Source organism: Gracilinanus agilis, chromosome 5, assembly GCF_016433145.1.
Source record: "Gracilinanus agilis isolate LMUSP501 chromosome 5, AgileGrace, whole genome shotgun sequence".
Classification (NCBI taxonomy): Eukaryota; Metazoa; Chordata; class Mammalia; order Didelphimorphia; family Didelphidae; genus Gracilinanus; species Gracilinanus agilis.
The window spans coordinates 125,788,453-125,801,138 of record NC_058134.1 but is presented as its reverse complement, the minus strand read 5'-3'; the positions used below and the strand labels follow the sequence as shown (position 1 = coordinate 125,801,138).

At 34.9% G+C, this 12,686-nt stretch overlaps 1 protein-coding gene across 1 annotated transcript in view; it reads right to left on the bottom strand.

The window, feature by feature from the left end:
- Nucleotides 1-12,686, bottom strand: part of GRM8 (glutamate metabotropic receptor 8) — a 960,215-nt gene that overhangs the window by 133,302 nt on the left and 814,227 nt on the right. The window lies entirely within an intron of this gene.

The window sequence follows — 12,686 nt, the reverse complement described above, 5'->3', positions numbered from 1 at the left end:
CCCATGATTTCAGTAAGATACCAGCCAAACCACACTTTACTCATTCTTTACCTTACTTCCTAACTATCTTCTCCCAAACCCTACCCCTCCTTCCTAACTCCACTTCTGCAACCCTGAGCAAATGAACTCAGCTATTATTCTGAAAGGAGTATATCTTATTCTTAAGACACTGGGCTATGAGTAAGGAAGATCTGGATTCAAATCTCACCTCATACCCTAAACTACCTCATGATCCTTTGTAAATCACTTAATTTCCCTTGCTTTGGTTTTTTCCTCTGTAAATTGAGGTGTTTGACTTGGTGACATCTAATCTCCCTTCCTTATAATCTCCTCTCCTCTGGCCCTTCTAATTATCCCTTTAAATTACCCTGGTACTGTTACTCTATGCATTTTTATCCTCCATTATCAGAAGGTAATCTCCTTAAGGACAAGGACTATATTTGATTGTTCATTCCTATCATTGGTGTTTGGCACAAATACTGAAAATAGTAATCATTTAATGAATACTCATTCATTCACCATGAAAACAACTGGGCTATTCTTATCACAGAGTGGTAGTATATCTAAGTGATATCACTGAAGGATAAAATAGCACTCCTACCTTTAGCAGGAATAAAATAAAATAAATCTTTTTTCACTGGCATTGATATTGTAAGACATTTAAGTCTTTGTATTTCCAGGGCCTAGAACAGTGCCTAGTATACAACAAACACATAATCCACACTTGCAGATGGATTGATAAATCCTGTAAGTCCTATATCAGTCATTCTTTAGAGTTAAAATATTGAAGGCTTCTATTGAAACAAAAAAAAGTCTTCTAGGAAGCCATTAGTTTAATATATTTGCTAGCCAGTCACATTATAAGGCCCTTAAGTTATGATGCACTGGATGAGCAGACTTTCTTCTGACAAGTTAGGAAAGGACCAAAACATATGGCACATGAGAGAAAGCGATCACAGGGGACATATCATAATAGGGAGCTTTGAGCAAATGTGGGTGACACAAAAATTTGTGTTTTCAGAATGCAAAGGAGGAATGGAAGAGAAGATTGCTAAAAAGGAATAGAGAAGGGGTAGAGTTTGCCTTTTAGGTTGTGTGTAATTCAAGGAAAAATCTGCCTCAATTTATCATATAGTTTAGGATTATGCCACTAATAATATAATAATATTAATAGTACTAAAATTATAATAACAAAGCAAATATAATAAAATGTGAAACATCTATATAAATGGCAATTACAATGTAGCAGATATATTATAAAGATTGTTTCATTTAATTGACACAGCAATTCTGGCAAAAGGAAGTGCTGTTATGATCCCCATTTTACAGATGAAAAAACTAAAGCAAAGAGAAGTTAAGGAAACTCAACCAAGGGCACATAGCTAATAAATATCTAAGACCATAGTTCTTCCTGACTCAAGACCCAGTGCTCACCAACTGTATCACTAATGATTTGTAGCAATACACAAGAGAAAAACATGTAGTGATAACTAACAGGTAACCAGGAATATTGGCATTTATGTACACTGGTTTCCATTTTCCACCTTCCCTGTTTCTCTTCTCTTATTGCCCTTTTGGGGAATACATAGTTCAGGTTTGTTCAGAAACCCCTGGTGGCACTGTAGCTGATTTGGGGGTAGGATGAAGCAAAAAGAGGAAGCATACATTTTCTCTAACTTATGAACTCTAAAAGGACTTCTAGCAGTTCATAGACTTGTTTGATGGAGAAGCAAACTCTTTGAATTTTAAGGCCGATCTTTTGGAAGTTCAATTGCTATCTCATACATCATGAGAATGGTTAATGATACTAAATCTACTTAATGTGACCAACACAAATAAGAGGGCTATTTATTATAATTCAATTAATTTTCTTTTAAGTTTTAAATATTCTAAAAGGATATTTACTTATAGGAATCCATTATTTTTTTTAAATCAATATTGTAACCACTAGCAGCTTCTCTCAAAATTGGTGAGAAAAATTGAGTGTCCACTAACTTGGCTAAAATATTGATTTTATACCCTAATGGACCCTTATACATAAATAAAATACTGTTTTCTGAAGCTTAATGTTTCTGAGATAATTATTTGAATACCATAATTACATTTTGGATGAGGGTACACTATAATTTTGTGTTGTTCATGCCAAACCAAGGCAGCAATCCATTTATGCCACTTCTAGGGGAAATAAAACAAAACAAAACTTGATTTGTTCCCAATGTATCAGGTTTTTTTTACCCCCTAAGAAGAGTCTCCTGATTTGAATGTTTATTAACCATTAGGATTTTAATCTTTATTTTTCCTTGGTTGCCTTTGTTGCCATTTGTCTTAATAATTATAATTATTATTCCATTCGCAAGAACCAAAATTATGAAGAAATTTCTTGGGAAATTACTATGATATTTCCTCACAAAGAATTAATGTTTCTAAATATAATTTTTAAAATTCATACAAAATATAAATATAATTTTTAAACTAACAATCTATCAAGCAATCCTTAAGTATTTATTAAATATTTCTGTGATCCAGGAATGATGTTAGGAAACAGAAATAAAAAAAAAAACAAAACTGAAATCCCTGCCACTAAGGAGCTTTCTTTCTAATTAGAGAATGCAAGTATTCATAGTAATTATAGTCAAGATAAATACAAGGTAATTCTTGTGAGGAAGACAATAGTAGCCAGGGAGAAATCAGGAAAGGCTTCCTGTAGAAGATGACATTTGAGCTGGAACAGCAAGGTGTTACAATGGATAGAGTGCTGGGCCTAAAGTCAAAAAGACTTATCTTCCCAAGTTTAAATCAGGCCTCAGACAATAATGAGCTGTGTGAACCTGGGCAAGTCATTTAGTCCTGTTTGCCTCAGTTTCCTCATCTGTAAGATGATCTGGTAAAGGAAATGGTAAACCATTCCAGTAGCTTTGCCAAACTCAAACGGAATCACGAAGAATTAGACACAAGTGAACAACAACAACAACAAAAATTAAGCCAAATAGAGGACTTCATATTTGCTCCTACTTGCAAAAGTAAAGTATTGGAGTTTATATAATAGTTATAAAAGAGTTAGACGTGTAACATAGGAAAATCACTTTAGAGAAACTTGAAGCAGGACAACTATCAGGGTACAACACGATACAATAATCCCAAAGAAGAGGTGATGAGAGTAGAACTAGGGTGGTAGCCATGTGAAGAGAAAAGGGCTGATATAAGAAATATAGGGGGGGCATATAAATAGCAACATAACCCACTCAGATGAGGTAAAGAAAAGTGATGGGTTGAGGTTGAAAACCTAGCTGAAGAGATGGTTATGAGTTCAGCAGAAATAAAGGAGTTTAGAAGAGGAGAGGATTTTAAGGGAAATTTTATTAGTTCTGTTTTGAATGCATTGAGCATGAGATGCCTACTGTCAATCAGTCAATAAAATAATTTAGTGTTTACTGTATACCAGGCACCGTACTGGAATAATGGTTTTAATCAGGGAAATAAGCAAAAAAGCAGCAAAAAAAATGGTTCCTGTCTTCAAGGAGTTCACAATCTAATGGAGGACTCAACAGTCACACAAGCTACATAGAGGATAAATAAATGGTTAAAACACAGAAGGCATTAGAATTAAAGAGAGGTTGGGAAAGGCTTTCTGTATAATAGTGATGTCAAACTCAAATAGAATCTAAATTGTATATAAGGATCTCTGTAGCCTCATTTTGGCTTAAAATATTATTTATGTTCTATTTTATTTTAACATTCATTTTGTTAAATATTAACTAATTGCATTTTGATCCAGTGGACGGCAAAGGGGCCTAGCAGTCGTAAGTTTGTAGAAAATGGGAACAGAGCATTAATTTAAAACTGCTGAATACATAGTTGGAGATACATGACCATAGTTCAGATAAAAGACTAGCATCAGAAACATGCTTTTAATGAACAAAGAGATGGCAATTAAACCTACGAGAAATGATGAGGTTGCCAAATGAAAGAACACAGAGAAAAAAAGATAAGACGGTGAAGAGCAAAGCCATGGAGAACATCCTCAGTTTGGGATCATGGTAAGATGGAAAAATATAGCCAGAAGTAGTCATTCAGATAAGAAAAATGAGAGAGAGGGGTGCCTTGAAAATTCAGAGAAAAGACAAATGACATGAATACTGTAAATAGCAAAAAAAAAAAAAAGCCAGTAGCTTCCTATCCTATAATTCTAAAGATTCTATTGCTAGTTCCCTTTTGCATAGATATACAATCATAAAGGTAGCAGGCCTTAATTGTAGGGTTATTCTCCTCTGGTTTAAACCCTGATTCTATTCCATGTCCCAGATGTGTCATATAAAGCAGATCTATGACTCTTTTTTAAAAAGCTCAAGGTTTCTGTTATGTTTTGAAAGTTGATTCGCCCTGACATTTTATTGTACTAGCAGTGAAATCTCCAACTCTTGTTTGGCAAAATTGCAAACGATGTGGGACTGGCAGTGTGAGCATCACTGCAACTTTGCCCAAAGGGCCTAATTCTCCTCTTTGCACTGACTCACTCAGAAGCTGAGCATGTAGTTAAAAACCAGTCTGACTGAATTCAGCTACAAAAGGGCTCTATCTGCTAGTTTCAATATGTTTGTGGCTGTATATGTACATGACAATAACAATAGCTTTTACTGAATTCTTCAATTGTTGACTAAGTTACTTTGACTCATCCCATAGCATTGCTGGGAGGATCAAATGTGTGAAGGTACATAAAAATGCTTTGAAAAGTGCTAGGTGGACTACTATTTCTGCAGACAGCCATGTCAGCTCATCACCTTCCCTCCATCCTCTAAGCCAGTTGACTTGAAGCCTTTGATGTAGGTTGGCTGCATGACTCTAAATCAGTTCCTTAACCTCTCAGTGCCACAACTTTCTAAAACTATTGTAAAGAAGAACCCTTGTGCCATTCTGGATCCTTCTCCTAAATACCTTTTCTTTGTTTGCATATTTGTTTTTCTTTTCTCTTCCTCTCTCTCCCCTTTACCCTACCCTTCTGTACCCACCCCCAAAGGGATTTAGAAAATGTGTCTCTTTCCTATCTTCTAAGCCTAAATTCATATTTGCCCTATCTATTATCTCATTTTCAGTAAAATTTGCCTGCTGCTTTCTGTACATACTATCCAATCACAAATCTTACTTCCTTTGTCCAAGTGATCCCTTCCTCTCTCTAGAATACAATTCCTACTCACCTCTGCTTTTTAGAGACCCTAGGCTTTCTTCAAAGCACAACTCAGTCACCACTTCCATCATGAGGCACTTCCTGACCTCCATGCTCCTAGTTGTACTTTATGAAATTAATTCATATTATTTTCTATGCAGATTGTATCATCAGTTCTGTATGTGTGTTAGTTTCCCTCAACTAGAACATAAACCCCTCAAAGGTAGAGACTATGTTGTTTGTCCTTGCATCCCTGGTACCTGGCACAGTGCTCCTCACAGAGTAGGTTCAATAAACATTTGTTGGATTCACTTCAGACATTTTTTGTAGTATTAGTGAAAGTGAATTAACTTCTTTCACTTGAAGCTTTACTTAGGGCAAACCCTTGTTTTCTAATTTAAAAGCTATGAAACAATTGTAAATGTTTTCCCTTGGAAAGCACTGGCCATTGAGTTTACCATTGTTCTTCTTTGCTAAGGATTATCTGCTTAATGACTAAAATTAGAATTTCAAAGTATTTCTTTAAACAAATTTCTTTCACTAAAGGACTAACTCATTTGAATGTCTACTGTAAAAAATGACAAGGTTTTTAAGCAGACATTAAAAGAATCTGTGTGTGAGATTTTTGCCAAGTAGTGCTGAAATTTATTCAAATTTACAGGCCTAAAACTCAGGATATCAGCTAAATCATTAAATATGAATTAAATTCCATACAAAGTAGCAACATTGAATAAATAGTGTTAGTCTTTTATGATCATTAAAACAGAATTAAATTTGGCCCTTCATCTCTAATAACAAAACTGAAAGTTAATGGCATGAGAATGAGTTGAAGCCCAACCATCTCTACTGGCAGTTATGTGGATTATTAAGAACATCCCTTTTCCTAATGTCTACATTCCTCTAGTTTTTCCTTCATTAATTTAATTATTAGTGCAACTAGAATCTAAGAAGACCCATTTAGTGAAATTATTAGGAGGTATTCTGTGAAATCATCTTTCCCTGGCCTCCTTCATGTCTCAATTAAAATTTCACCTTCTATAAACAGCTCTTCCCTGGTCCTCTTGAACATTAGTGCTCTCCCTGTTAACTATCCTCGTTCAATTTTATTTTTTCTTATTTGTTTGCATATTGTCTCCCCAATTAGAATAAGAGCTCTTTAGTAGGTACTATTTTGCCTTTCTTTGATTTTTAGCACTTTAGCATAGTCATTGACACACAGTAGGTGCTTAAAAATTGTTTGTTGGCTTGCCAAGGAAGGTCTATAGAAGTTGTCTTGTATGAGTCCCTAAAAGACAGATAAAGGCTCTCTAACACATTCCTGGAAGATAGTCCACCAGTCTCTACTCAAGCTCTCCTACCATAAGAGAACTCCACAAGCAAGATCTTGGACAGCAAATTTAGATATCCTCTTGCTCAGTACACAAACCCTTTTGCTTTGGGACTTATCCCCAAACAACCTTACTAAACCATTAGTCTGTAGAGAGACAGGAAGGTAGAGGGAGAAAAGATGAAATATCATAAACATTAAAGAAAAAATACCTTCTGCCTCTCACTGAGTAGCTGACAGTAGGATCAGTGGGTAGAATGCTAATTAAAGTGAGTCATTTCATTCAATCAGAGTGTTTTTGGAATATCTATAATGTATCTAGCACTGAAGCAGGCATTTGATGGGATTAAAAATATTAAAACTTCATTGAGGTTACATTATATCTGAGATTATAAAACAAAGATATATGAAACAAATGGAGAAGTCAGTACTAAATTAATTATCTGTTGATGTTACAGTCTAAATACAATAAGCCTTTAGAGAAGGAAGAAATTAGTGGATGAGGTATAAGGAAAAGGTTACAAGAAGAAAATAGAAGAATTAGTCAAATCTAAATAGAGACAATAAAGGACAGAATTCCAGGAAAGACAAATTATGTAACCCGAAACTTACAGAGGCAAACAAATATGGACTAGATGATGATTGGCATATCTGAATGAGAATTTTAATTTAATTCAACAAAGACTTATTAAGTGTTAGGGAACAATGGAAAATAAAGTTGTATGATCAGGGTAAAAATAGTATGGTGGACCTCAAGAGTCAGGCAAATGGGTTTTGTCTTAATACACTAGCAGAAATGAATGTTAGAGAATTCTTAACAGAGAATATGAAGGGAAAAATTGAAAATTTACTATATCATAAGCTCCATGGGGAAAGGGATCAATTTTAATGAACCTTCATTTTCCTAGTACATATCAAAATCGTCTACAAAAAGTGAAGCTCCTAGTGCTCATTGAATTTATGTTGAAAAGAAGTGAATTGGAAGGATAATTTGGAAAGCTTTTTGGTAGTAAAATATAAAATGAAAGAGAGTATAGAAGCACTCTAAAGGAAGAGAGAATCAGTAAAAAGTTGCTGTAATAACCCAGGGATAAGATGATCAAGGCCTAGACAAAGATAATGGCAATGGAAAAAGTTGAATACATTTCCACCATTTCTTAGAATCTGTTGTTTTCTTCCAGGATCAGTTCAGATGCCATCTCTTAGAATCCTTCCTCAACTCCCTAATCACTAGTCCTCTCTCCTGCTTCAAAGAATCTCACAGTTATTTAATAGCTAACACTGTTTCTGTTGTAGAATGTAAGTTCCTTGAAGACAAGAGTTGTTGGCTATTTTTGCCTTTCTATTCCTAGCACCTAGCACAATACCTCACATATGGTTAGTGTTTAGTAAATGTTTATTGTTAATCCAAGCAATATTGTGAAACACTGACAGGATGTGCTGACTATATTCTGTAACAGAAAAAGAAATCATGCATCACTTTCTTCAGAGTAGTTGGAGCCATAATGGCATAAAAGAATGGATAGTTAAGAATTATTTCAGTTAATTTACCCTAGGTTAACGTGACAAGTTGCTATATTTCTCCAAGGAATTCTGAATAATTTTGATGTATAGATCAAAGTCATCTTGTTAGTCAGTAAATGAGCATTTTAAAGTATCTAATACGGCATCATGTTAAATGCTAGGGTTACAAAAAGAAGCAAAAAAACAGTTCTGCTCTCAAGGAGGTTTTTAAAAGAGAATGTAGGGCAATGTTTTCTTCAGCCAAATCAAAACATTTTTTCTTAATCAATGAGTTGTAAGTGGAGTGTTACTTATTTCTTTGTTTTTCATCCAATTGTGAGACACTAAAGATATAAATCAATAACCTGAATATTAATTTCAAAAACATTTGTTTCCTCATTACATCTTCATTGAGGTTGCCCTTGATTAGCAAAAGCATGATTCTCATCAAGATTTTGTATGAATGGGAAAGTAACTGGTTATACAGCAGCAAATAAATATTCATAGACTGAAATATATATGGTCTTCTATAAATGACTGGTCAACTTTCTAAATAAGAATATATGAAGGGCCACAGTGGGTCATATATCATCTCTGGAACAAATAGGAAAGGACATCTAATTCTACTACTTAAACACCTTCACAATGTCACCTTGAAAAGTAAGGGATAGGACAACTATCCCTCAAAATCCTTAATAATTAAAATCCATGTGTTTGTGTACTTCTTTCTATGGTCTCAGTTCATAGCACCTTTTGGGACTAAAGTCTTCCCTGAGTTTACTACGTATTGTAATTTTCTTTTATTTGTCTGAAAATTATCTCTTTTAAGCTCCCAAGAGTGCCTATTAGGTCTAATATCTTGCAATTTACTGTGGAAACCGATGTTTACCTATCCACCCCTTTCATGATTTTATCAACTTAAATTATATTTCTACCCTCTATCCTCAAACTGTGCTTATTCCCTGAAGAGTCCAGGTTCTTAAATCTATCATCAGTAAAGTTTCTTTCTCTCTTCTTCTCAATGAGTAACCTCTCTTTGGATAGTCTTGAGGTCTATTAGTTCATCTGGAGAAAAGATTGGGCTTCTAATAGGCAGGGTGATGGCAAAGTCAATAGATGTCCTGACCTAGAGTCAGGAAGACTAGAACCAAATTCTGCTTATTAGCTGAGTGGTCTTGGGCAAGTCACTGTCTACCTCAGTTTTCTCTTCTGCAAAATCTGGAGAGTAATAACACCCACTGCTCAGAGTTGTTTTGAGGAACAAATGAGACAATATTTGTAAAGTGCATTGAAAACTACATAGTGCTATAAAATGTTATTATTGTCATTATAAATTCTTCTTGTTACTTTTCTGCTTCTTAAAAGAGAGCAGAGTAATGAACAATGGGCATAACTTGCCAAAAGGCAGATTAATCTCAGTGTAGAGGAAATGCCCTAACAGTTGAAATTACTAAGAATGTATCCTTGGATTTCTCAGGCGAGAATGGGTTTTCCCTAAATAAAAGTCTTGAAAATTCTGGAAGTGTATTTTCTGGGGCTAAAGAGGAGATTCCTATTGAAGTAAAAGTAGATGAAATAATCTCTTCTGTCTAAGAGATGAGGTAATTCTGATTTGGTAGGGAAGGATTTTCATTCATTTAGGCTCTTTAAAACTGGTACTTGGATCTCTGCTGCTTTTAATGCTGTCCTCTTTCTTCTCATGTTCTTCCCTACATTTTCCCCTTTACTATACAATCACAAGTATTCAACAACAAAACTAAATGACTAAAGTAAAAAGGCTAAAGAGGGAGCTACATACTTCTGTCCCCCACTTTATTTCGTGTAAAACATTGCTAAATGTTTACTGAGGGCTGCAAGGGTCTAGCATTTGTTCATCATCTTCCTAGGGGAAGAAAAGCTTTCATTTGGGGATTAACTCTTGTATAGAGGACAGTATAGACTTAGACTATTTAATAGGTATTACTGAACATTGTTGTCATGTGATTTAGGATATTAAGAAGAACATGTCACACATCATGTTTCCAAAACATAATACCATAGAAGCAAGTATTTAGTTGACATAGTTAATTTAAAACAGAGTTGTCTATTCTATCGTATCAGAAATACTTATTGACGAGCTGACTGTCCCAAATACTGGACTTTGAGACTTTGCTATTATTGTTTGTGTTATAGAATAAAAGCTTTGTGAGAATAAGGACTATTTCTTATAACATTGTATTCCTATTACCTGTTCAGCTAGGTGGCACAGTGGATTAAGTGCTGGGCCTGAAATCATAAAGATTCTTCTTGAATTGCAATCTCACCTAAAAATGTTCCAGCTGTATTAGTCACTTAACCCTGTTTGCCTTGGTTTCTTCATATGTAAAAATAAATAGAGAAGGAAATGGTAAACCACTCCAGTATCTCTGCCAAGAAACCCACAAATTATGTCATGAAGAGTAGAATATAAATGAAAATGACTGAACAACACAAAATCCCTAACATCTAACACAATGTCTGATGCATAGGAATCATCTAGTAAATGTGCATTGGTTGATTAAATGATGTGGAGGTTATTTAAATGCCTTTATCTTCACTTTGGAAGCCCTCTACATGCTGCTTATGGAAATCTGAGGTTCACACAGTATGATGTAGACCAGTGATGCCCAAAGTGGGTGCCACCACCCCCTGGTGGGTGCTGTAGCAATCCAGGGGGGCACTGGTGGCCACAGGTGCATTTATCTTTCCTATTAATTGCTATTGAATTTTTTAAAAATTAATTTCCAGGGCACTGAGTAATTTTTTTTCTGGAAAGGGGGCGGTAGGCCAAAAAAGTTTGGGAACCACTGATGTAGACTTTAAAATCATATGGAAATTCCTTACAAGTACATAACATGCAATGGTGTCATCCATCAAGTTATCAAGCCATTGGAGGGGTGTTGACAGTCAATCTATTCTCATAAAATGCTCAAAGATTCTTCCACAACTGTTTGCATAGGTGCTCAAATGTTCAAATGCTCAAATGAAATCAATATGTATTCAGAGTTATATAATTATGATTCTTCAATGCTTTCCCTCTTTAGGCTATATCTCTAAAATGATCTATTCAATTCCAGAAATATTTTAACAGACACTATATCTCAACATATAGTTTGGGTAGAAAAAGATAAGGTAGATAGATGAAAAGATACAAGGTTTGCCTCCTTCAAGGCTGACCACTGCCATACTCTACAATAGTATGAAATTTGTTTTTCAGTGTTCCTTAATTAACCTTTCAACAGTAGCATTCTTTTGATCCTGACCTTACTAATATTTGCCAGGCTTCTGTCCTGATGTCTCAAAGGTTTGCTGTTGGAAAGGGTACTTAATTGTATTAAATGCTTGATAATACCTAAATGGGTTATAAAAATGAAAGAAGGCAGCATAATATCAGAGGAAAGTGCCCTTGGTTAAGTTAGAAGATGTTTTGGTTGTTCAGTCATGTCCAACTCTTTGTGATCCCATTTGAGTGTTTGTTTACTTGTTTTTTTGGTTTTGTTGTTGTTGTTTTTAAGAAAGGTCCTGGAGTAGTTTGCCTTTTCCTTTTCCATCTCATTTTATAAATGAGGAAATGGAGGCAAATAATATTAAGCCACTTGCCTGGAATCACACAGAAAAAAAGTACCTGAGGTCATATTTGAACCCAGGAAGATGAGTCTTCTCAACTCCAGTCTCAGCCCTTTGTTTTCTGTATCACCTAACTTCCCTAGAAAATCTGATTCTATCATATACTATTCCTTTCATTTAATTTCCCTGAGACTCTGTTTCCTGAATTGTAAAATGAATAAAATAAAACTTTAACTGTTTCAGAGGATTTATTACGAGAAAAATCATCTTCTCAAAGATCACCAATGACTTCCTTATTGACAAATCTTGTGACTCTCCAAAGTTTTCATATTCTTCAATGTCTGTAGCATGTTATACTATCCCTCTCCATATCCTTTCCATGCCTCTACCCAAAGCTAACTTTCTTGGATGTTTCTTTTACATTTCTCTCTTCCTTTTCATTTTTACTACCTTAATCCAAGACTTTATTACCTAACACAATTAAGTTTAATAGGATCCCAACTTGTCATAACTTCCCCTTTCAATATGTGGAAATTTTTTTCTAGAGAATGTTTTTTTTATAATTTGATTCTTTATTTAACAACCTTCAATTACTGTTCATAACCTATAGAGGAAAAATAAAAATTAATTAGTATGGGTCACTACACTCTGATCCACCTCACCCTTTGAAAGTTTATTTCCATGTACTCTATTAAGTAACCCTATATTCCGTCCAAGCTAGTATCCTATCCATTAGACAGTCATGCTTATGGTTTTTCTACCTCTCTTAGTTGCACAGTTAATGTTGTTTTCATTATTTGGAATACTTCACATTTAATCACATGCAATTAAATATTTTTAAATACAAAATTTATTTTGAGAGAAAAGAGATTAGAGAAATAAAGAGAGGAAGGAAGGAAGGAAAGAAGGAAGGAAGGAAGGAAGGAAGGAAGGAAGGAAGGAAGGAAGGAAGGAAGGAAGGAAAAATAAACAGGTCCCAGGACAGTATGGAGGACAGAGTGTTCTGAGACCACACATGTAATACACGTGTGTGTGTGTGAGTGAGAGAGAGACAGAGAAGTGGGGGTGGACTTCGGCTCTGCCACTTCCCCTCTGAGCCATTTCCTTGGC